Below are 25,672 nucleotides of genomic sequence, written 5' to 3' on the forward strand. Positions count from 1 at the left end.
CCCTGCCCACAGTAGGCCGAATAACTGAAATCTCTGATTGTTTGGAGCTGGTTATAGATGCACATGGAGATCACTTGAATCTGTATCTAGCTATCTTTTCTTTCTTTTTTTAATGTTTATTTATTTTTGAGAGAGAGAAAGAGAGCGAGGGGAGGGGCAGAGAGAGAGGGAGACACTGAATCTGAAACAGCCTCCAGGCTCTGTGCTGAGGTGTCAGCACAGAGCCTGATGCGGGGCTCAAACTTACAAACTGTGAGATCATGACCTGAGCTGAAGTCAGACGCCTAACCGACTGAGCCACCCAGGCGCCCCTCTTTTCTTTTCTTTTTAATGCTTGTTTATTTTTGAGAGAGAGAGAGACAGAGAATGAATGGGGGAGGGGCAGAGAGAGAGAGACACAGAATCTGAAACAGGCTCCAGGCTCCAAGCTGTCAGCACAGAGCCTGATACCGGGCTCGAACTCACCAACCATGAGATCATGACCTGAGCCAAAGCTGGATGCTTAACTGACTGAGCCTGAGCCACCACCCAGGTGCCCCTGTGCTTTTCTTTTTAACACTTTCAAAGGCAAATGCAGAATGCTCAAGTATTCTTAAGAAGCCACTCTCCCCAGGGCCATCACAAGACTGAGATCTACTTATGTGAGTCACTGAGGTGGGAAGACACACATGGGCTCATCTGTCAGCCTGAGCCCCTCCAGAAGTAGTTGTTAGACATGGAGGTCACAGCGAATAAAAAGGAGGACAAAGCGGGTAGAAAGTGAAAGCTTTGCATTTCTCAAGGTTCCAGGCAAAGGGTCTGCAGTTGCCAGAGCCCCCACCTTGGTGTGGGGGCAGAGGGATCATTTAGTGAGAAAAGAAGACACAGGCAGAAATCCTCAAACATTAAAGGAGGAATTTGCATTTTGAAGTGATAGGTAGGGCTAGAAGCTCAGAGCTCAAATGTGTGGAAGCACTACTTTGCAGGTCTGTGTTATGCCTCCCTGGAGTGTGATGTGCAGGCGCAAATGTGCCTGACAACCAGGAATGTGCTGGTCACTTATGCTAATTCTGGGCAAGAGCTCAGAGCTCCCTGCCCCAGAGAAACTGCTGAATAAATATGGTTGGATGCCTCTCATAAAGCACAGCTGTGTGAAATAACCTGCAGAACCTGAGGAAAGTTTGAGGAACTAAAAGAACAACTTTGTATTTTCCATTTGTACTTTGCAAATAGCACTTTTGTATTTAAAAAAAAAAAAAAAAAGAAGCCACTAAGTGCATTTTAAATCATGCTCATAAAATTAAACCTGGGATTCTCTGTAAATATATATACTTTTTTTCTATTTTAGAAAAATGTTTAATACAGAATATCTAATAAAAGAATGTGACAGCTCAGAGCCACTCACTACCTCACATTAGAAGGGGTATTTGAAATTTGGACTTTGAGAGAGTTATAAATACAGATTGACTTTGCAAAAAAAGAAAAAAAAAATGGGAGCAGGGAAATTTCAAAGAAAAACCACAGAGGCTAGCAAGACTTCATTCAAGACTATAGCATTAGGGAATCAAGACTATTACAGCCACGGAGAGAAACTGAACTGTGTTGAAATAAAAGGCAGGAGATAGCATTAAACTGCCTTGGTTAGAAGGCAGAAGTGGGTTTGGGGAGGATTTGGAGATATGCTTCCCTCCTAGCACAAGGGCACCATGTTAGGAAAACAGGAACTCATGACTTGCAGAACCCTATTCTGTTATTTGGGAAAAGAAGAAAGAAGCTTTTGTCTCAATCTCTGCCTGAGTTCTTTCGGCAATGGTGTGCAGGTAAAGGTTTAACATGTATTTTTCTTTGGCTACAAAAGAACGTTATTTTGTAGTGTTTGTTAAATTCTCCCACTATGGCTGATTCCCAGCCATCAATGCAATGACACTGAAACGATAATATGAAAGAAACACAATCAAGTCTTCGGAAGTAGAACCAGCCAGCTCAAGTAGACCCCCACAGCCTTGTAACCATGCAGGCTGGCAAAGGGCAAGAGGCACAGACATCCAGAAATAGTGGCAAAATATCTTACTGATATAACTTGTAATTAATGTGACTTTAGATACATGCACAAAGAAAAGTTAGGGATATGAACAGTTTAAGAATTATAAACTAGGGCGCCAGGTGTCTCAGTCAGTTAAGCATCAGACATCGGCCCAAGTCATGATCTTGTGGCTCCTGAATTGCAGCCCTACGCATCTGGCTCTTTCTCAGCGCAGACCCTGCCTTGGATCCTGTCTCCCTCTCTCTCTGCCCCTCCCCACCCCTTGCACATGCTCTCTCTTTTTCTCTGTCTCTCAAAAATAAACATTGTTTTAAAAGTGAAAAAAAGAATTATAATGTAAACTTATCAACTTATGATAGCTTACAACTTACAGTTGACTTAATTCCCATTACTGAATTCAGATGATGAAACCAAAGGTCCCAGCTTCACATAACTAGTAAATGGCGAAGCTGAGAATGGACCAGAGGACTAACTGCTTCCTAAACTGTCTCTTTTCCATAATCTCAACTATGAACAACATTCACAAATTCTTTTCTCAACACCCACATTCTCAAAAATACCCTTTATTGTCTTACCTAAGAACCCACAATTCTTACAGGGTGATACCTCCTTTAGAGGTAAACACAATTCAGGATATTGACGATAAAATGAAAATGTGTGTGTGAGGGATATCACCCCTCCATCATCATCCCTGCCATGTTAGTGTGAGATGTTCTGATAGGATTCCATGGGACAAGAAAGGAGCCATTTTTTTTTTTTTTTTAATTTTAAAAGAGAAAGATGTAGGGGATTTCAATAGTTTGATGCCCTATGTGATAGGTGGGAAAGCAAACGTAAGTCTAGAGGGGGAAGAGGCAAAAATAAAGGCCCTCCTAACAATAAGCATCTAACTTACTCATCTAGCCATTCTATCAGCCTGTGGCCGACCTCATAGCAGGTGCTGGGTACTAGTTTGAAGGAGAGAGAACTGGAAGGATAGATGAATGGCAGGAAGGGTCGAAAGACAGAAGGACAAGAGGGGAGGATAAAGTATAGGAGGGTTCAAGGGCCCCTGATGGGTTGCAGTCTTAAAAATAAGAAGAATGGGGCATGTGGGTGGCTGAGTCAGTTAACTGTCCCACTTTGGCTCAGGTCATGAACTCACAGCTTGTGAGTTCAAGCCCCAATTCAAGCTCTGTGCTGAGAGCTCAGAGCCAGCAGCCTGCTTCAGATTCTGTGTCTCCCTCTCTGTCCCTCCCCTGCTCAAGTTCTATCTCTTTCTCCTTCAAAAAAATAAACAAATATTTAAAAAAAAATACAAAGAATGTCTGAAAATGGAGCTCTGTTAGAGCTGGGAAATATGGCCTTACTTTGACATGTACTTAGGTGCTGGCTTCTGCAGGCCCCTAAAGTTAGATGAATTTTATTTGTAACCTTCACTGTGCCCATCTTGCCACAACATGGAATTCTCCTGCTCACAAAGGGGATTCTAATGTCCCGTCTTTGTACTTTTACATTTAACAATAATTACAATGAAACCAACAAACTATGTATATACTTAGATTCTGAATTGCATGGACAGGATATGTAACTTTTTCTATGAAAAATAACGGTGACTGTTTTATTCAAAACACATGGCAATAAGGAGTGAAATAAAAGCTATAGGAAATGCTCCCTTTTCATTCAACTAGGCAAATGGACTCTCCACCTGGAAGACGATACTCTCTTTGGAAGAACTGTCGTAGATTAATGGCAGCTTTTCCTATGCAATGATTGATAAAGGCTTTTTCTGTTTTTTTATAAAGTACGTTCCACGAAGGCTTTTACGGAGTGGTTTATTTTTTTTTCCATTTGCATAATTTTCATTTGTTATTCACACAGTAATACTCTCTGAAGTACACTTAGCAGAATAGACTTAAGATTGTTAATGAATTTTTAATTGTCACAGTTTTAAACTTAGTCACTACCAAGGGTTAAACATTACTCCATTCTATATGAGAGAATGTAAGGCCTTACAAATTCTCTGTACCACTGCAAGCTATTAACTGCTAAGTTTTCCACTACCCTCAATAAACAAATTGCATTCTATTACCACCACAATGGTAATGATCAGTTGCTTGTTGACCTGGGATAACTGATTTTCAGAAGCAGAAGCTGATTTTCAGAAGCAGAAGCTGATTTTTATTGTATGAGGAGCAAGATGTCATTTGCTTCCTGGTTTATAATCAGTAAAAAGTCTTTTTTGTGTATGTGTGTATGTGTGTCTGTGTGTGTCTGTGTGTGTCTGTGTGTGTGTCTCCTCTGCTTTATCTCTATCTGTTCAGAAGAAAAATGTTTATTGTTGGTAGGTGCTAAGTGCCTCAGGAAAAGTAGAATCCCTTGACAGAATGGGTTTCCACTGGATGAGGGGAGATGATGGACTAAAGTCATTTTGCAGACTGAGGTTTCCAAAATAAACCAGAGGAAGACATCTGAGATCTATTGAATGAGCTGCTGTGAAGATAAGGCCACACTCTTGTGCCCTCAAAGAATGAGAGCTGGGAGAAGCAGGCAGGAGCAACAGATTTAATGAATTCAATCAGCTCCTACTCTAGGAGCCTCAAATGCACAGAAATGGCATGAAAATGGATGTGTTACATTAAAATTTAATTTAATAAATGTTGGGAGATTTTTGCTGCTTACAGAGAGAAAGTGTTTCAACATTCATGTACATCAGAGGTGATGATCAGAATGGCACTCATCCATCAGGAAGGACACAAGTGACAACAGGAATTTTGGGTCCTCCGGGTGTCTTGCCAAACCAGGCTTAACACTTTAGATGCTGAACCATGGAGACTTGGGGGATGATGGGTAGAAAAGGTTAATGAGTGAGGCGCCTGGGTGTTTCAGTACATTAAGCATCCTGCTTCAGCTCAGGTCATGATCTCGTGGCCTGTGAGATCAAGCCCCACGTCAGGCTCTGTGTTCACAGCTCAGCCTGGAGCCTGCTTCAGATTCTGTGTCTCCCTCTCTCTCCCCCTCCCCTGCTCACTTACGTGCATGCTCTCTCTCAAAAATAAACACTAAATTAAAAAAAAAAAGGTTAATGAGTATCTACCAATTTCAGCATTATCAGTGCCTTCTAAGTGAACATAAGTCCTGTACCATATTTAATTTTGTGCATGGTTGTTCTAACAGATACTCTTCACGTTCTTTTTGACTGATGCCAGTTCCTTCCTATCTTCCTCATCCTGATACATTTTCAACCAGGCAATATTTCATCCTGCCATCCAATCATAATGTTTAAAATGTTATTTTTAAAGTGTTTTTGTAATTACTTTGAAAGAGACAGAGAGCACAAGTGGGGAAAGGACAGAGAGAGAGAGAAAGGAATAGAGAGACAATCCCAAGCAGGCTCTACACCACCTGTGCAGAGCCTTAATGCAGGGCTTACAGACCCGGAGAGCACAACGTGAGCCGAAATCAAGAGTCAGGATGCTTAACCGAATGAGCCACCCAATTTTCAGATTTTTCCAGTTTTCAAATCATTCCATTCTTCTTTCTTCAAATGGCAATTATTAAACTCATAGGAAATGTATCATCATTTAACTCACGAGACAAAAATTTACTGTCTTATACAGAAATATATGGAATAGCCACAAAAAAATTAACATCTGAATATTATACCCCCTCCTCCTCCTACCATCAACTTCATCTGAACCCATAGAAGATTTTGCTCAGCACTTTTCCTCTCACCTGCTTAATATGCAAATAAAACAACAGGGGTAGTACTGGCAGACAGAGAAGGGAACCGAAATATGAGTACTCATGTGGGTCATAATTCCTGTTACACACATACAGCTTTAATGGGATTGTCTTGACTCACTGAAAGAGTAACACTGGAAGAGGTCTTCCAGGTAACAGGTGCTGACTGCGGATTTGTGAAGACATGAAGAGGTTCTGTCCAGGAAGGTTCCTCATTAGATACATCCGCCCAGTCATCACTGCTAGATTACACTATGTAGTTCGAACTGGGAATAGCCAATTATCAGAGTTGGAAGGTAATCTTAAATCAAATTCCTCTAGACTCGCAAATGCTCATTTCACACATTGAGTAATGGCACTATCTTTTTCCTTTTTTAACTGAGTCCTCTAGTATGGTGAAGTCAGTGCAAAGCTAGAGGGGGGAAAATATGATTAAATTCATTCTGTAAATGCTTTCAATACCTAAATGTGCTGATGCATATATCACTCAAAATCCTTTTGAGAGGTAGGTAAGGCACTAGGGCACCAGGCACCGACCAGGCATCAGGAATGCTAGAGAGGCAAAAAGGATTATAATGTGGTAATAACAAGTGCAATGATAAGGACAGAAGTTTTGGGTATTAGTTATAGCAGCAACACAGATGACACCTGTGCAAGGGCAGGGGTAACTACGGAAGGCTTTTTGAAGGTGTAGATGCTGAGCTGGGTGAATACCAGTGAGCCTCTCAAAGCAGAGGGAAAGGATGCCCCATGCAGTGACTATTGAACATAGTTAAAAAGAAAATAGGCTATAAAGTTGTAAAGGTGTAATGGGTCAAGGAGAAATCAGAGTCTAAATTCTCTGGTTTAATAATTACTGGGTCTCAGCCAATGACTCTTCCATGCATGTGTTTAATCATAGGCAGCTTTAGAATTACAGAGTGAAAGAGAGCCCTCAGCAGCATGTAAGTACTCTATAAATGATATTTCATCTGCAAAAATCTCAGTGATGCTTTCAGGGGACAGTAATGATTTCTACATATTTGGAGTGAAAAGATTTAAATCAGAAAATGATAATCAAGGCAGAAGAATTGAGGGCTAACAGATTCACTGGTAGAAATGGCTAGTTGTTGCAGGCTGTGATTTTTCAGAAGCAGATAATGATGTACAACTTGGGATATTTGTAAGGGATCAGAATTATGAAGGAAAGGATGAAGCAGGGTAGGGAAGACAAGTCAAACTGTGAGGCAAGCCTCCCCCCTGCCCCAGCACCACCCAAGGGAGCTTTTAAATAAGCAATGCACCTCAAAGTTGTGTGAGTGGGTGGAGACAGGTCTTTATACTTCTAGAAGGTGGGGAGCCCCAGGAGGGGCCTGACCTCAGACAAAGCAACTTTCAGCTACTGATGATAGACAAACTCCCTGCACTTTGGTAGACACTCCCTCCTTGAAAGGAAATCTGGGAGATATCTCTCTGCATCTACCAAAATAGTGTTCCTTAAAAATATGTCCTCCTTCCCTTCTTGGTGAATGAAAGATGGCTTTTCTCAGCCCTCTCAGAGCCAGGCAGGGTACCTGACTGTACACAAGGGAGACTCCAAGTGTGAGTCTTCTGTTTTTCTCCTCCCACACTATGGTCATCAAGGGGACTATATGTTCCAGATGGGACAGCTGCTGGAGAGAGGAGCCTCCATCCACTAGCATGGCAGAATGGCTACATGGATATCATTCAGAAGAGTTTAACCTTCAGGTGTAATGTATTGAGGAATGTTACAAGATATTAAGGAAGATGGTGATCTTTACCAGATCTGGCTTCAGAAAGGTCAAATGGGCTACCACATGAAAGATGGGCTACCATAGGCAAGGCTGAAGACAGACAACTTAGCATCAGCTTTTGAGCGAGACAAATAGGATGACAAGATGAAAGGATTTATAACCAAGTGGGAGAAAGTAAAGTTACAGTAAAGGGTTAACTATACAATTCAATGACAGATCAGATGGAGGGCAGAGTATACAGTCTGGGATATGAGGCTAGTGTCATTTACTTTATTTCCATCAGAGAGGCTCTGATAGGATGATAAAAGCAGCTAATATTTACCAAATACTTTTGTCCATCAGCCATTGTGCTAATAATCACTTTGCATGCATTACTCTGTCTTCTCAATAGTCATTAGACATGCCTTCTATTTTGCTGGCAGAACCCCAGCTTTATTTAGAAACTAGTTTTTGTTTTTTGTTTTTGTTTTTTTTAAGCATTCTTAGAGGTCTTCCCCATCCCAAGGAGTGAATGTTCATTAGTCTATGCCAATTGTTATAATTCTATTTTCCTTATCAGTGATTTGTTAGACACAGTGCTGTGACAGAAAAACACAAAGCGGAAAGTCTACAGAGAGACTTCTGGGATGATTTTCCTCATAATTAAAAAAGAGGAAATAAAAAAAAGTTCATTCCTGCCTTTTAGCATTGCCATGTGAGGCCCCTCTGCTGGTAGCATCTTGCTATGCCCCAAAAGGGAAAGTCTAGAGACTCCCAAAGAAAGTGACCAGGATCCCTCACATCATGGAGCTACTGAAGTAACCAGCTCTGATAAAGCCTACCTTGAGTTCTTGTGATTTGAGGTAGCACATTGTTCTCATTGGTTAAGCCACTATTAGGTTACTTGATCTTAAAGGATCCTAGCTGATATAAAGGCTGTATTTAGTGTTATTATCTCTGCTTGAAGGAGGTAGGAGAAATAAGAGTCCAAACCCCATATCTCTCTGTGACAGTGGAGATTCTCTTACAGATTTGGTAGTCATCCCTATCGAAGTACTAAAATCTTCAATGCCAGTATTTGGGAAAATAATTGGGTCATTTTTTTTCCCCCTGAGACCTGCGATCAGACTGTCACAATCTCAAGTTTTCTTCTCATTTGTAAGATATCCTTCATTTCACGGGATTTCAGTCATAACTATTTCCTCCATTCTTGCTATGACCCTTAAATATTTCACCAGCACCAATCACCACATTAGATAAAGTGCCATTAGCTCTGAATGGTTGTCAGAGGCTGTTAAAGAACTATTGAAATGCAACCTTTCATTAGTGACTGGTGTGCAATTTTGCGACATCTAACAGGGCCCTAGGCTGCTACTGTGGCAGCAGACTTTTCAAGGACTATATTCTTCTGAACATAAGACGTTACCAAATTCAAAGGTTCTGTCTTTTGTTTCCAGCCTCATTAGTGGCTCAGGTGAAACTATCCTTTTCTTCTGAATAAAATTGTTCATGTTTTCTTCAAAAACAACCTCACACTGTGTAACCTTTAGAAAATGAATTATTTTCATTTTAATTTTATAGTAGTTGCCTAATGAAGGCAAGATATTCCTGAAGAATACACAAAACTGGGAAAATCACGTATTTCAAACCAAAAAAAAAAAAATGAATCAGAGAATTTTAACCAAATCTTAACTGTAACCAAAACTTATTTTGCTGAGTTTATTTTGTTTAGTCCTCCATTGAGTATGAAAGCATAGAGAACAATGGCAGTAATACATTCCCTCAGCATGATGCTGTCATTTCCCAAAATGAAATACGGTATTAAATGCCAATCCCTGCACCTAATGTTTGCATCCTATGTCTTCTCATCTTCACGGTCTTGTCAAACACTCCCTCTCCTGCATCAATAACCTCTCACTTCTTGATGTCCTATTACCACCAGCATACAAACACACACTAATACTGTTCTCTGTGAAAAAAACCAAATAAAACCTCCCTTGACCTTGATGTGAATCGTTTCTGCCATTGCTCCACTTTTCCCCAGTTAATTGTAAATTTTTGTGACAAACTTAAGAGTTGTGTCGTAGGATCTTCTAAATGTCCTCCAATCAGGTTTCTGCCCCTCTATTTCAAGAGAGATATCTCATCAGAGCCACTACAAAAATTTGTCCAGAGGTCAATGTTCTTTCCTCATCTTAACCACAACGATCCATTGATGTCAGCACAATTGCACATCTTTCTTCCTAAAACTTTCTCATCTCCTGATGTCTAGAACCCCACATACTTGTGATTGACTGCCTACTTTGTTAGTGGCTTCATTACAGCCTCCTTTGCTGGTTCTTTTTCCCCTGCTGAACCAGCGCACGTCCCCAGAGCTCTTATCAGCTCTAAATATGCTTTCTAAGTGACGGCTTTTCAAGTCTCTGGTTTCAAGTAGAACCTGTTTGCTATGACTTCCACGTCTGTACCTTTAGATCCACATTTGCCCTAGAACTCTAGACTCACACATTGACCCCCTGCTTGATATCTGTCCACAGGTGTTTCAGTAAACTTCTTAAAATTAACACAGCCCAAACAGAACTCTTGATTCTCCACAGGATCCATCCACCAAACTAGCTACTGTCTGACATTAGCTTCTTTGAATAAACAACTTAATTCAGTTTCTCAAATCAAACTTAAGGATTTTTGTTGATTTCTTGCTATCCATCAGAGATCCCCACTCTCAAGTATACCTACCAAATCATTAACATATCATGTTCAATTTTGCCTCAAAGACCTATCCTAAACCTTTTTTCTAGTTCCCCATTTCTATCATATAAACCACCACTGCTCAATCAGATTATTCACAGCACCATAGCTAGCCTCTCTGCCTCCATTCTGCCACCACACTAGATTTTTGTTTTGTTTTTACCGATTAACTCCAGAGAGCTATGATTTACATGCAATACAAAGCACCTATTTTAACAAATTCAATGTGTTTGTCAACTGTGGATCCCCAGAAAATCATTACCCCAATGGAATATTTCCAACAACACCCCAAATTTTCCATTTGGCTATTTGCATTCTACCCTCCCTTACCTCTGGCCAAGGGAGTAACTGTTAAGCTCTGTTACTGTGTTATTAGTTTTACCTGTTTTGTAATTATAAATACATGGGTTTATATAGTATGTGCTCTTTTGTGCCCTAGGTAGCTCAACATAATGTTTTACGATGCATCAATGTTGTAGGTCTAAGTAGTTGTTCCATTTTATAGCCTGGATATACCACAACTGAAGAGAGGAAAAAAAAAAAAAAAAAGTCAAAGAAAATCTCTGTGACTTTAAAGGAGAAAAGTACTAAGTAGATTATAATAAAATAATAAACATCATCACCACAATGAACTCCCTAAAATTAGTTAATATTCCTAGTCCTGAGGACTTATTTGATATTAAAATATATTTTCCCATCATCTTACTGTTAAAACTATAACTTCATATTCAAAATGCATTTTCACTAGATGAATCCACTGTAATGTACTTTGGTTTTTAGTTAAACAGTTTAGAGTATTTATAATGAATATAATTATTTACATAGTTGTTTTTAAGTATACCATATGACTATCTGTTTTTCAATTTGTCCCATATATATTTTTTTTGTTCTTCCTTGCATTCTTTTTGACTGTTTAAATATATTTATCATTAAATTTTTCTTTACTGTGGTCTTATTAACTGTAATTTTTAAGTTGATAAAGCAGGAGCTCTAGAGCTTGCAGAGCACCTTTTGTCACTATTTTCAAGTATTATGACACTTCAGAGATTAGAAATGCTTAACAGTATACTTCTGTTATAACCCACTCTTCTTTATACATTTTATGTCAATCTTCATCTACACATCATAAACTCCCCAAATATATTACATTTAAAATTAAACAATAAAATATATTTTATAGAAATTGAAAAATGAGAGAACATTTTTATTTACCCACTGAGGCACTATTCACCATACTTTTTCATTCCTTAGTAAAACTTATTAAAACGTTCCTTCAGCTGAAGAAATTTAAACTTTCTTTTTGGGAAGACCTTCTGGTGAGGGATTCTCCAAGTTTTTCTTTTCCTGAACATATATATTATTTTATTTTATCTTCATTTCTGAAGGGGATTTTTTTTTTCTGGATATAGAATTCTAGATTGACATATGACAAAAAGTCAATCATCTTCTGATGTTTATTCCCCTCCATTTGATCTTATTTTTCTGTTCTAAAATTGTATTTTTAACAATGATTTTATGTAATTTGAATTATGTGTTTTGGCCTTTTTTCCCTGAATGGAATTTTTTTAAAATCTGGGACATGTGACCGTATCATGTTTGTGCAAATTTGGAAAATGTTAGTCCGTTATTTCTTCAATTTCTGTCAACCTCCTTTTGGAGTTCCTTTTGGAACAACAAATATATTTGTTGCAGTAATATTTTTTTTTTCTCTCAGTGCTTCTGTATGCACAATTTCTATCACTGTGTCTTTCAATCCACTGATCTTTTTTCCACGGTGTTCAACTTGCAGAAAAATTTATCAATGCACATAATGTATTTGGGGTTCTAGACATTCCATTTCATTCCTTTTTAATACTTTGTATTTATCTCCTCACTATGTTCCTATATACATCAATTCTTGAATGATCTGGATATTTCCTTTTCCAAGAGCTCAGGTACCTAAATTAAAAGTCATGGGTCACTTTGGTCAAGTACTGGGGAATTCTACTACACATTTATCACAGTGAAAAATGATCCTTCATCATAGGCAGAACCTCTCTTTCAGTCAATAGGTTCATGGTCTCAGAAATGGATCACACCTAGAATCCGGGGAAAGACTATCATGTTTTGATGGGCAGCTTCTCTCTGCTTCTTCATCTTCCATTTTTTAAATCTATTTTGATTGTATACATTGTGCAAAACCCTTATTTGCTGTCTACTCATTTTTCCTTAAGGACTAACATATTCTGTTAACCATCTCCTTATCTCATCGTGAGGCTAGCCTCCTCGATCTGCCACTCAGAACTTGCCACCTACTGTGATCACTGCACTTACCTTGCTTTTGATTGCTAAGCATGAGCATCTGGTCTTATTTGAGATGCAACCATAACTAATTGCTATCAGTTCTATAATAGCACCCCCTACTGTCATTCTTTGCCTAGAAAGAACAGCCCTCACTGAGCTAATTTTTTATTCCCCTTTCACCATTCCTTATTGCACTGGAATGTTCTCTCTGCCTTCCCATAAAACATTATAAGCTGTTCATCCAGCCTCATGTAATAGATTCTGCCCACCTCTCTAGGTCCTTTAATTCTTTTTCCTGCCATCCACCCTGAAAACTCTGGAAATTCTACTTAATTTACTTCGGCTCAGTATTTGTTCCATGTTTCCAAGAATTATCCTAGGAGAGAATTAGCATGACTTCCCAGGGTAGATGCCAGAATATTAAATTGTTTCACAGGACACTGCTCCCATATTGATAAACTCTCCTTTCCCCAACTTTCTTTCTCCGCTGCCCTACTGTGTTCAGCACCCTCAGGATCCAAACTGTGCATAGACCCTCGTCTTCTCCTGGTATACTGATACGTATTAGTGAGATCGTGCAGCAACTTCAGCATGTGGTCACTCTTCTCCTTCCCAAGCCCTATACTTCTTCATATTGGTATTCTGGGATTTGAGATGGCAGTGCCTTAGATTGGGTTCCCTGAAAATGGGATTTTTCAATGATAAAGGTGACTGGACAATGCTCTTAGGAAGTTCACCTGAGACAGTGTGAGAAAGGCGGGCTTTGGCAGAAGGAGAAGCTGAATCACAAGGTAGTTCTAACTGAGCCCTCAGCCAATCTACACAAAGTCCTGGGGCTTTGGATGCCCTTTGGAGTTTTTCCCAAATAAGCTAAGGATGCCAGGTCTTCAAATCTCTGCATCATCTGATCATTGTCCACAGGTTTCCTACCCACACTCCTTACCCCATTTCAGGAAGGAATGTAATTTTGAGCAAAGCAGCTGCTCGTTGCCAAATAAGAAATCACAATGAAGGCTTAAGCTTTATGCGAGTCTATCAGCAACTGGTAGATAATTTGACCTTGAAGAGGTGACCTGGGTGGGACACCTAATATCCACTAAAGACATACACAATTGTTGAAAGCAGTTCCCAGGTTTCTTCTGATTTCCATACTTATGTTTTTTTTAATTTTTTAATTTAAATTCAAGTAAGTTAACATAGAGTGTAGTATTGGTTTCAAAAACAGAACTCAGTGATTTAGCACTAACATATAACACCCACTGATCATTCCAACAAGTGCCGTCCTTAATGCCCTTTGCACACTAACCCATCCCCCCACCCATCTCCCCTCCAACAATCCTGTTTGTTTTCTATATTTAAGAGTCTCCTATGGTTTGTCCTCCTCTCTGTTTTTATCTTATTTTTCCTTCCCTTCCTCTATGTTCATGTTTTTTTCTTAAACGCTACATATGAGTGAAATGATGTATTTATTTTTACCTAATTGTGCTTAGCATAATACACTCTAATTCCATCCACGTGATTGTAAATAACAAGATTTTGTTCTTTTTGATCACCAAATAATATTTGTGTGTGTGTATGTGTATGTGTATGTGTATGTGTGTGTGTGTGTGTGTGCGCCACATCTTCTTTATCCATTTATCAGTTATGTTTGCAATTGCTTGGTGCTTACAAAGCCATCTTGGTCAAATTCAGCATCATGCTACTTCACTCTATTTAGTCAAATCCATCTAGTTTTTCTATGTTTTATCTGTTGGTCGTATCACCATTCACCTTTTTAAACAAGATAGAATTCATCTCTAATTCCTGCATTTTGCTAATTTTTTTTCATGGTCGAAATGCCCTTTCACCCTTTTCTCTACAAAGTAAAATTTTATTCACCCTTCAAGGCCAAGCTCAGGTATCACTTCCTTTCTGGAGCTGTCTTTGGTTGCTCTAAGCAAAATTAATTAATCTGTCCTCTAAGCCACCAACATAGGCTATACATCATACCCCTCTTCTACGGCTGCCTTAACAAAATACCACAGACTAGGGGGATTAAACAAGAGGAATTTATTCCCCATAGCTTTGGCGTCTGGAAGTCCAAGATCAGGGTGCCAGTATGGTCATGTTTTGGGGGAAGCTCTCTTCCTGACACGCAGATGGCCACCTTCCCCTGGTCTTCACATCCAGAACATGTTCTCTACTGTGTCTTCTGACAAGAGTACTAATCTGTTGTGAGAGCCCCATCCTCATGATCTCATGTAAAGTAATTACCTCCCAATGGCTCCATCTCCAAATATCGTTACAATGGAGGTTTAGCGCTTCAATACAGGACTTTTGGGTGATGGGGGCAATGTATAGACACATTTAATCCATAGCACACATTATTCTGTAACAGGACTTATCACACTGTGTTAATGTAAGTAGTATGCATGTATAAATTCTCTTTAAACCATGGACTTCTAAAAGGCAGGCACAGTCCCATTTCATTTTGGTCTCCAGTGACTTACATAGGTTCAGCTATTGGGTTATGCTTAAGGCTTATTTGCTGAATTATAAATAAAACTGTATTATACATGTGCCTTTTTAAATATAAAAAGGCAAGTCTGGGTTTCTAATTCTATGTTGATATATGCCGGTAGCTTGCCAGTATCAAGATTCTGGTAGTGATAAATTAGTTATGCTTAAATGGCAGACCCTATTTTGTACGCACAGAATACTGTACTTGCACTTCACAGCACTTTACAAAAATGTAACGAGTTAGACATATATTGAGCTCCTTAGTATTTTATGCTCTAGTTACACACAGAGTCTATGTATGTCCTATTTCCCACTACATATCTTATGCCTAGTACCTAGAACTTGATAATTTTTTTAATGAAATCATAGACATGAATATATTGATCTCCCAGATGTGGAAAACACAGCTACAGAAAAAAAAAAATTTCCAATATTCATCAAGGAAAAATTTTAGACAGATTAGCTTGAGTACTGATGGCCTGTAAAAAACAAAAAGAGACAGAGACAGAGAAAAGAGAAGAAAGAAAGAGAGAAAGAAAGAAAGAAAGAAAGAAAGAAAGAAAGAAAGAAAGAAATGGAAATGTAAACCAAGGAGTGAATTACATAGAAGTAGGACTAAGAAAAGAAAGGGCCCGCTTTCTCTGAGAAAAAGCATGTAGACTGTAAGGCTAACTTGAGTTCAAAGTAAGGACAAACTGGAATTACCAACCAGTTAGCAAAACGTCTAAACATGCCAGATATTGAAAGCTCTGAATGCCCTACATCAGAATTTAGTTACATACAAGCACATGGATAGAAAAGATGTAGATTCCAAGGAAATAAATGTGACAGTAAGCACATTAATAAGCATAGTATTTTCTAAAGCTAATACCAACTCTGCCCACACTAAAGTAAAAAAGGCAAAATGCCTTATGAAGGATTACTACAGGATACGTATTTCACAAAATGAAAGTAAGAGGTGCTTACTCACTGGCACATTGAATTCTTAGAATACTAAGTTGTCAGTGGATAGGAACACGGTAAGGATTATGATTTATATTAATATGTTCTTTTTTTTAGTACTTATATTTTCAAAAATGCAAAAAAATAAAAATGAATTAGTTTCAGTGACTTAGTCAACTTTTTTTTAAACTAAATTTTAGAATTAGTTTCAGTGACTTAGTCAATTTTTTTTAAACTAAATTTTATTCATTTTTATTTTTTTAAGTTTATTTTTCAGAAACAGAGTACAAACATGGGAGGGCAGAGAGAGAGGGAGAAACAGAATCCAACAGGCTCCAGGCTCTGAGTTGTCAGCACAGAACGTGACCAGGGCTCAAACCCACAAGCAGGCTCCAGGCTCTGAGCCATCAGCACAGAGCCTGACGCGGGACTTGAACTCACAAACTGTGAGATCATAACCTGAGCTGAAGTCGGACTCAACCTGCTGAGCCATCCAGGCACCCTGACTTAGTGAACTTCTTGTTGTTAATAACAAAAATCAACTGAGCCTAGAACTGTCTATCGCATCTCTGTTTCATTCTTTGGTTGAGTCTCCTTCGGTTGATTGCTAGTGAAGCAGTGTAATACTGGTTCTTACCAAGACTCATTTGATGGAGGAAATGGCTTTATCAACTAAAATCGATGCTTGGCTTAAATTATGATATGAACTCAAACCTCCATTAGCCAAAGGACAGTGATAAATACAGCAAGCCCATCAGGGCCTCCAAATATTGATGACTCAATAGGCTGATTTAAATAGGGATGACTCACATTCCAGTAAATTTTCATTACTGTGAGCAAACTAGGTTGTAACCTTTTAGTGTTCTTAGAAAAAATTGGTTATTGATCAAAAACAAAAGTCATAGAATCTGATACACACATAATGCAATGAGAAACAGGGAAGTATCCTTCATGTTAATGGCAGTTGACACTGCCACGGACCTTCTTCTGAAGCAATTCAGATCGACTTAATGGGATTTTCTCCCATAAGAAACATTTTCCAAACCCTGAAATTTACTGTGTTCATTTCCCATGTTTTGTGGCAGGATTTATTTTCTAGAGTAATGGCTTTAAGCCCACAGAGCTTTCTTCAATTTTGGACTTATAACCTCCTTGTTCTTATTTCTTTCTTAGTTTATGACTAAATGGAATAGCCCATATAAATCTTCACAATTAATCATTAATTTCTTATAGGCTTTTCTTCATGCAGTCTCAAACTAATTTCCAAACAGATAGTCTTAAGCCTATCAGCAGCTCGCCTTTAAAAAATAGTAAGTAAAATATATCTTTTGCCCTATCTCCATACTTTTGGATTAAAGTCTGTTATGTTTTTCCACGACATGTCTCCTTGCATTAGGTGCTCCATGTCAAATAACAATAAATGTTTTAGTATTAAACCAAGCAGTAGAAGGTTTAAGAAGTAGATATCTTAAAAATAGCTTCTTTTTAATGATGAATATAAAAATGGCTCAGAATAGGTTGAGGTATGAATGGGATCCTCTCCTTTCTTGCCTCAATACACAGAAATTATGAATAAAATAAAATCCTGGATAAATATCCTTAGTTGCACAGAACAGTTCCTTGTTAATTAGCCTTTAATTACAATTTTTTTGTGTGTCAGCTTAAAAACTAATTTATACTTTAGGCAGAAATACATCCATATGAAATTATAATCTGAGCTCAAGTTTTTGTTGTTAAATTAAAATGCAGAAATATTATGTAATTTATTAATAAATATTAACACTGTAGCAAGATATCTATCTAAGCTCATAAATTTTAAAAGTAGGTCACTAATTATGCATTACTTTGCAAAGCTTGAATGGTAGACACAGCCTTTTTTGGCAGGGGGGCTTGACACATTTAGTACTTCTGATTCAACCTTATGTAACTTCGTAAAATAAGAACATTACTTGAATATTTAAATATATTTAAAGTCTGGGTGGCTTAGTCGGTTAAGCTCCCAGCTTTGGCACAAGTCATAATCTCACTGTTCAGGAGTTCAAGCCTCACGTCGGGCTCTGCGCTATCAGCAAAGAGCTCCTTTGGATCCCCTGTTCCCCTCTCTCTCTGCCCCTCCCCTGCTCATGCACTCTCTAGCTCTCAAAAATTAAAAATTAAAAAATTAAAAATTTAAGTGCAATTAGAAGTAGCATGGATACTGTTTGGTTAGAATTAAGCAAACAGAACTTACAAAATTTATAGAACCTTAGTAAAACTGTCAAGAAAGCAGAGAGAAAATAAAATTATCAATATTTGGAATGGAAGAGGGGTATTTTTACAGATCCTTTGGACTTAAAAAAAAGTAAGAGACAATTATAATCAACTTTATGATAATAAACTTGACAACATAGATGACATTGAAAAATTCTTTGGAAAACACAATTAACCAAAATTGACATGAGAAGATATAGAAAGTTTTGATACCATTGTAAATACTACAGAAGTTGAATTAATTATCAGAAATATTTCCATGAAACTCCGTATCATTCCACTGATGAATTGCATCAAACTTACAGGGAATAAATATTACAACTTGACAAAGACATGTCCAAAGATGACAGAAGAGGAAACACTTGCCAATATATGAAGCCATCATAACCCAAGTCCCAAAACTGGACACAGACGTTTTAACAGAAGATTATATAGGTTGACAGAAATCCTCAGATGTAAACTGAATCCAATATTTAAAAAGAAAATACACAATGATCAAGCTGGGTTTCTCTCTGGAATGCAGTTAATTCAACATTTGAAAATCAACCAATATAATACAAGATATGAGAATAAAGGAGAAAAACTATATGTTTATTTGAACAGTCACCAAAACAGAGCAAATTAAACTCACATTCATAATAAAAGAGAGGACCAGAAAGGGAATTTATTCACTCTATTAAAAAAAGTCACCTAATAATACAGCTGAGACTACCTATAATGGTAGGGAATTGAATTTCTGATCCTGAACATCAGCACATGGTATGCATTTCACATACAGTATAGGTTCTAGGCAATGAAATAAGGTGATAATTAAATAAAAGACATGAAAATCAGAAAAGAAGAAAACTGCATCTGTAACTGTAAATGACATGATTGTCTATGGAGGTAATTCTTGTAATTTCAAATCAACTCTCTCAACTAGTAAGTCAGTCACAGAGAGAGGTTTCCAGGAACAAAGTGAAAATACAAAAATCAATTGTATTTCTATTTAATTGTAGAAAACAATTGGAAAATGAAATTTTAAAAGACATATGTAAAATAGTGTCAATATATCACACTTCGATAAATTTTTTCAAAAAATACAGGATCTTTGCATCAAAAACAGGGCTAAGACAAGTAAGACAGAAAGAAATGAAAATATACCTTTTTCATGTATTAGAAGACTCAGTCCTGTTAAAAATGACAAAATCTGACCCCAAAGTCAATAATACCGAATCAATATCCCAGCTGGAAGTTTTGTAAAAATTGACAAGCTAGCTCTAAAATTTAAATAGAAATGTAAAGGCATAAGATAGCCTAAACAATTTTGAAAAAAAAAAAAAAAAAAAAAGAGCAAAGTTGGAGGATTTAAAAATCCACCTGAATTTAAAGTTTAGTATACAGACATAGTAATCAAGACATTGATGCATTAGCCTAAAGAGAGGCAAATGGACTAACAGAAAAAAAAAAGAGAACAGAAATGGACCCATACTTACAAAATCAACTGAATCAATGTAATTCAATGGTGAGTGAAAGTACAATCTTTAAAACAAACGCTAATGAAATAGGTAAAACATTGGGGACAAAGATTATGACTTTTAACTCATACCAAATTCTAAAAGATAAACTTTGAGATGGATTACTGTCCTAAAAATAAAAACTAAGGGGAGCCTGGGTGGCGCAGTCGGTTGGGCGTCCGACTTCAGCCAGGTCACGATCTCGCAGTCCGTGAGTTCGACCCCCACGTCAGGCTCTGGGCTGATGGCTCAGAGCCTGGAGCCTGTTTCCGATTCTGTGTCTCCCTCTCTCTCTGCCCCTCCCCCGTTCATGTTCTGTCTCTCTCTGTCCCAAAAATAAATAAATGTTGAAAAAAATAAAAAAATAAAAAAATAAAATAAAAACTAAAATTACAGTACTCTAGGTGAAACCACAGAATATGTTTGGGATAGGAGTAAGTAAATATATCTTTAGCAGGGCATAGAAGCAGTTCTAAAAGAAAAAATGACAAATTAAACCATCACAATTTCAAAAATCTGTCCATCAAAGGACAATATAAAGAAAGAATAGGTAATCACAGACTGGGAAAAATATTGCCAATATGTATCTGATGGACTTACAGCCATAATACATAATTCTACAACTCATTAACTGAGATAAATAATCCAATAAAAAGCAGGAAAACTACTTTCATAAATACTTCACAAGAAAGGTATATAAATAGCCAATAAATAGGAAAATATGCTCAATGTCATGTTTTATTAGTCATCATGGAAATTCAAATGAAAACCACAACAAATACCACTACACACCCACTAGAATGGTAGGATTAAATAAAAAAAAAAAAAAAGTTAAACGTTAAAAGACCAACAACTCAAGTTTTGTCAAGAGTGGGGAACACCAGAATTCTCATCTATTTATGGTAGAAATACAAAATAATACAATTATTTTTAAAAATGGCACTTTATTTGAAGTCTAAATATATACCTAGTTTGTAATCCAGTCATTCCAATTCTAGGTACTTACCCAGAAGAAATTTTAAAAAGTACATTCACAAAAAAAGTTAGACAAAACAGAGATAGAAATAAATATAGCCCAAATCTAGAAACAACCCAAATGACTATCAACAGAAAAATGGATAAACAAATTGACTGTAATACAGTCATATTATGCAATACTACTCAGCAACAAAAAGCAAATTGCTTATACATAAAACAGGGTTAAATTTCACAGACATGCTAAGGAAAAGAAGTTGAGCACAGAATATATACTTGAAGAATGAACTTCTCCAAGAGTGAAAACTAATCCACAGTTTAAAAAAAAAAAAAAAAAAAGCCAGAGTAGTGGTCATCCCTAGGTGAGTGGAGATTGAGTGTTAGGGACACATGGAAATTTTTAGATACAGAAATAATGATACAGAACAGAGAAAAGATGGTTACTGGAATGATACCCTGATCAAGCAGCTGAGATAGAATATACTCTAGTGCATAAGCAGAGGAATTAACTTCAGACAAAAGCACATATGGAGAAATCATGATGATGTGAGGAGGAAGCAGAATATATAACATGAGTGGAAGAGAGAAGCAGAGTAAGCTTTTCAGACAACATTAAATAAATCCCATTGGCTCTTTTTGTTCAGAATTTATAATGGGATGAAGAATGTTGTGTGTTCTTCCCAATCTTATCTAACTTCATGGATATGTATGTGAAGTATCTGAAGAGTTGGATTTAACCATAGCTGCAGCTGAACCCAACTAGCTAATGAAATAACAGAAGACCAAGGGAGCTGAGGGTTTATCAAAAGGAAGGTTTCTAATGATTAAGCAAGTAATTTGAGCTATGTAATGTGGGTAAAGTTGCTGAGAGTGTGAATGCCTATTATTTCAAGTGAATGAAGCAAATGGGGTGTTAAGAGTGAGTAGTGAGTACTAAAAAGGGGAGCTGGGGAAAGAGAAATGAAATATAGGAAATAAAGAGGAATAATGCATAACGTGGGGTAAAATAAGGTCTAGCATATGGCTAGGGAATAAAGAGCTCAGGAAAGAGGGAGGTCAAAAGAAGAGGTGCTCAAGAAATGGAGGGAGCAAGGTGCTGGAAGATTTATCTATGAATCCATGAATATTCACATTGCCACAAATTAAAATGGAAGAGGTATTGATAATGACAAAGAGCTGAGAGCTAAATCTCCGAGAAATGAAGGGAGAATGACCAAGGCACAGGCAAATGCCAGAAACAAGGAAAGATAGTGGGTAATAAATCTGTTATCGTGAGGTTTAAACCTTCATGGTGGGGGTGCTTAGAGAAGAGCATAAGGGAATCATCCAAAATGGTCTGAAAACCACCATGAAAAGTAGAGGTGACACAACCTCACCTTAAAGGCCAGTGTCAAAGCCCAGTTCGGGATGAAAAAGCAGACATTGATTAAAAGCTACAGGGGAAACAGAGTTTTTAAGGAAGACCCTAGGTTTTTTTAAGAGCTAGAAAGCAAAAGTATGTTCAGAGAAGAGTTTAAAAACCCATTATATTATGCTGATAATGGATTATGAGTTCCAGAGAACACAGTAGAAGGGTTTTTGGAAGCTAAGGAAGAGTTTAACAAAGGAAGGGAAAGGCAGGTAGAAAGGGTGTTTAGAATCAGTGAGGTGAATGGACCAGAAAGCATGAGTTCCTGGTGCTAACTGTACAAATGGGAGTAGAGGGTTTAATGGCATTACTTGTTCTGGATTTAAGCCAAATAGAAACAACAAGGCTATAAATGTGGGGGGTTGAGGGGTGGTGTAAGAAGGCATAAATGTATGGTTTACCATCTTGACCTCTGTTGACTGAGAAGAGGAGGTCTGGGATTCAGAACTTGTTCATTGTGTGAAGACCTCTTTATGGCCAGAATGATAAGCATCGAAGGCCTAGAGAGATGTGGTCTTAGATCACTGTGTGGATTTATTCTTGACTTCTGTTAACTTATTTTACACCAAGTTTAGACCAACTTAAAATATTTCTGTGCTTTGTAAATAAAAGCTACACATTTTAATCTAATATGTATGGAGCACTGAGTACATGCCAGGCAATGTCAGTATATAAGTGTATACATGTTTTAACTCAATTCAAAAAACCATATGAAGTACATGTAATTATCATCCCTATTTTATAGATGAAAAAACTGATGCAAAGTAGGTTAAATATCTTTCTGAAGATCACAAAAGTAGTGTTTAGGGGTGCCTCAATGGCTTGGTGAAGTATTTGACTTCGGTCAGGTCATGATCTCCCAGTGTGTGGGTTTGAGCCCCACATCAGACTCTGCACTGGCAGTGAGGAGCCTGCTTGGGATTCTCTCTCTCTCTCCCTGTCTCTCCCTCTCTCTGCCCTTCTCCTGCTTGTGTGCGTGCTCTCTTAAAAATAAATAAATAGGGGAGCCTAGGTGGCTCAGTCGGTTAAGCGTCCGACTTCAGCTCAGGTCACGATCTCGCGGTGCATGAGTTCGAGCCCCACGTCGGGCTCTGGGCTGATGGCTCGGCGCCTAGAGCCTGCTTCCCATTCTGTGTCTCCCTCTCTCTCTGCTCCTCCCCCGTTCATGCTCTGTCTCAAAAATAAACGTTAAAAAAAAAAAAAATTAAAAATAAATAAACATTTTTTTAAAAAACACACCAAAAGTAGTGTTTAAAGCAAGAGAGTCCACTCTATAGACTGTGTATTTACTTAAATGCCAATAAATGAGAAGACAGTATTTTGTTTGTATTGTTTTGTTGGTCTTAATAGAGCTTCGTTTTTATATGTTACAAGCTTGCTTAGAAAACTTCCATAATAATATGTGGAATGAGAAAATCATGTTGTTCTCTTTTAATTCTTAGCCTTTAACAGAACACCTGGATTTACACCTTTTATATTTGATGATGAAAATGATGTGTTTAATGGATTCAATTACTTCCCCTTTGCAAATTTTAACTATTGAACTATGGTAAACATTCATTTTTACTGTTAATTACAGCTATTAGGCAAAATAGAAAGGCTTTTTCACCATAAGAACAGAAATTTAAAGAGTATTTCTGACAACAGTGCTCCCAAGTCTGTTTCTTATATTTAGTTAAAGCAGCCATGAAAGATACACACGTGGGCTGTGAAAGCAATACAGAAGTGCAAGTATCACTGGAAGAAACGCAGCAGCTCTTCAAGGAATGAGACGATACAAAGGTCAATTATTTGGAAAGCCATTAGGTAAGAGCCTGCTCTTATTTTCATGCCCTAAACTCTGCATTCGGGATTCCAGGGTGATGAGTTTGATCAAGCATTATTTTAAGAGGCAACCAGATGGATGCTCACTCAGATTCCATGCTTTGGCCTCAAGGAGTTTTCCTGATAGGTACATTTTACAATATTTCCTACCCTTAGCAGATGCCTTAACATCCTTCATATAAAATCCCAATTGATGACTAGCCAATGATTATCAAATGGGCCATAACTTTGTCCTGGGTTAATATTTTCTATCAAGTAAATATTCTTTTGTAAATTTAGTTAATTATCAAATACCCAATTTTGAAAATTAAAATTTATTCTGTTAATTTGGGGAGAGTTTTGAGAATCATATACATGCACCATGCTTCTAATTTATCATATTTTATTTATCCTTGCTATCACATATTATTAATGTCATCACTCTGAACAGGAGCAGAACACAAATTTCCACAACTGCTGCTGCTGCTTCTGCTTCTGGATGGAAGAAACAACACAGAAAAAAAAAAATCAACAGAAGACGGGAAAAGATTAAAACCTCAAAGTTTAGTAAAGTACACACCATTAGGAAGATTTCTCCTTTTAGTAAAAAAACAAATCTGTTTAATAAAGCCTAATTAAGCCAATTTACTTGGTCCTCGTGGAAGCTAACTATTCAGTCTTCTTTTTTGTAAGGATTTTTCACACATTTGACAGTTATTTGTCAATGTGTCTCTAACCTGTTCCTTCTCCAAATGAAATCATGTGCAATTATTTTTGTATTGGTCTTTAATCATCTCTATATGTTGCTTTGCCATATAATTAACAAGATTTATAATGTTCTTCACAGTGAGGTTTTAATGTATGAAGAAACCAAGAGTCTAAAAAATGAAAAAGAAAGTGGGAAATATATTAACTTCTTCCATTATCTAGCATCTTACCGAGACTCCGTGACTATCTCCCAATTTTTAATGTATAATCAATACAAGATGCACGTCCCATATACGAATACAGTGCTCTCGGTACACAGGACTCAGGAGATTTCCTTGCTGTTTACAGTAGTAACAGTAAAGTTAAACCTAGCAAACACATTTCCTTGCAAACTCCCTTGCCATCACTAATAAGCACTGCTGAGAGAGCTGGAGGGTACCCTGGGACCATGTATCTGGAAGTGTCTTCTTCCTCAGTAACCTCGCAGCTGTCTGTTTCTCACAGCCTAGACGTCTCATGCAGTATTAAGACAGTATTACCCAATATGTCCAAGTTCACCAAGGGGAGGGAAGCGAGAGGAAGATCTGACCAGGCCTGCGTCAGCTGAACAATGCCCTAATCAGCCTGACATCTAGAAAACTTTGCACAGACAAAAAAAAGGGAGGGGGGCTAACTGGGATAGAAAAAGGAGCTCAGGAAAAGCAACTTTATTGATGGGACCTGAGGGAGAATGAGGACCAAAGCAAGATGGTTGGGTTCCTCAAGGTTCTTCCAACAAAGAAGCCTGATAGAACATTCATGATAAATCCTAGCCTGGTAAAAGGATCCTTACTCCACTCACTTGCTGTCTCACATTTTTACTCAAATCATTAAGACAAACCCTCATTTGGAACCCGAAGCTCTGAGCATGATGGCCCACCTTTACTACTTTTATTTTACCAGCTGCCTGTAAGCCTTCTCACTGTGCAGATTAGCACCACAAATACCATCCCTGCAAAGAGAACTTTGGTCCTGGATAACATCACCCTCGACCATCAATTACTGGGTGCTTCTTTTGTTTCTTCCTAGTTTGCCTTTTGTA

This window comes from Panthera onca, chromosome A1 (assembly GCF_046562875.1).
Source record: "Panthera onca isolate mPanOnc1 chromosome A1, mPanOnc1 haplotype 2, whole genome shotgun sequence".
Classification (NCBI taxonomy): Eukaryota; Metazoa; Chordata; class Mammalia; order Carnivora; family Felidae; genus Panthera; species Panthera onca.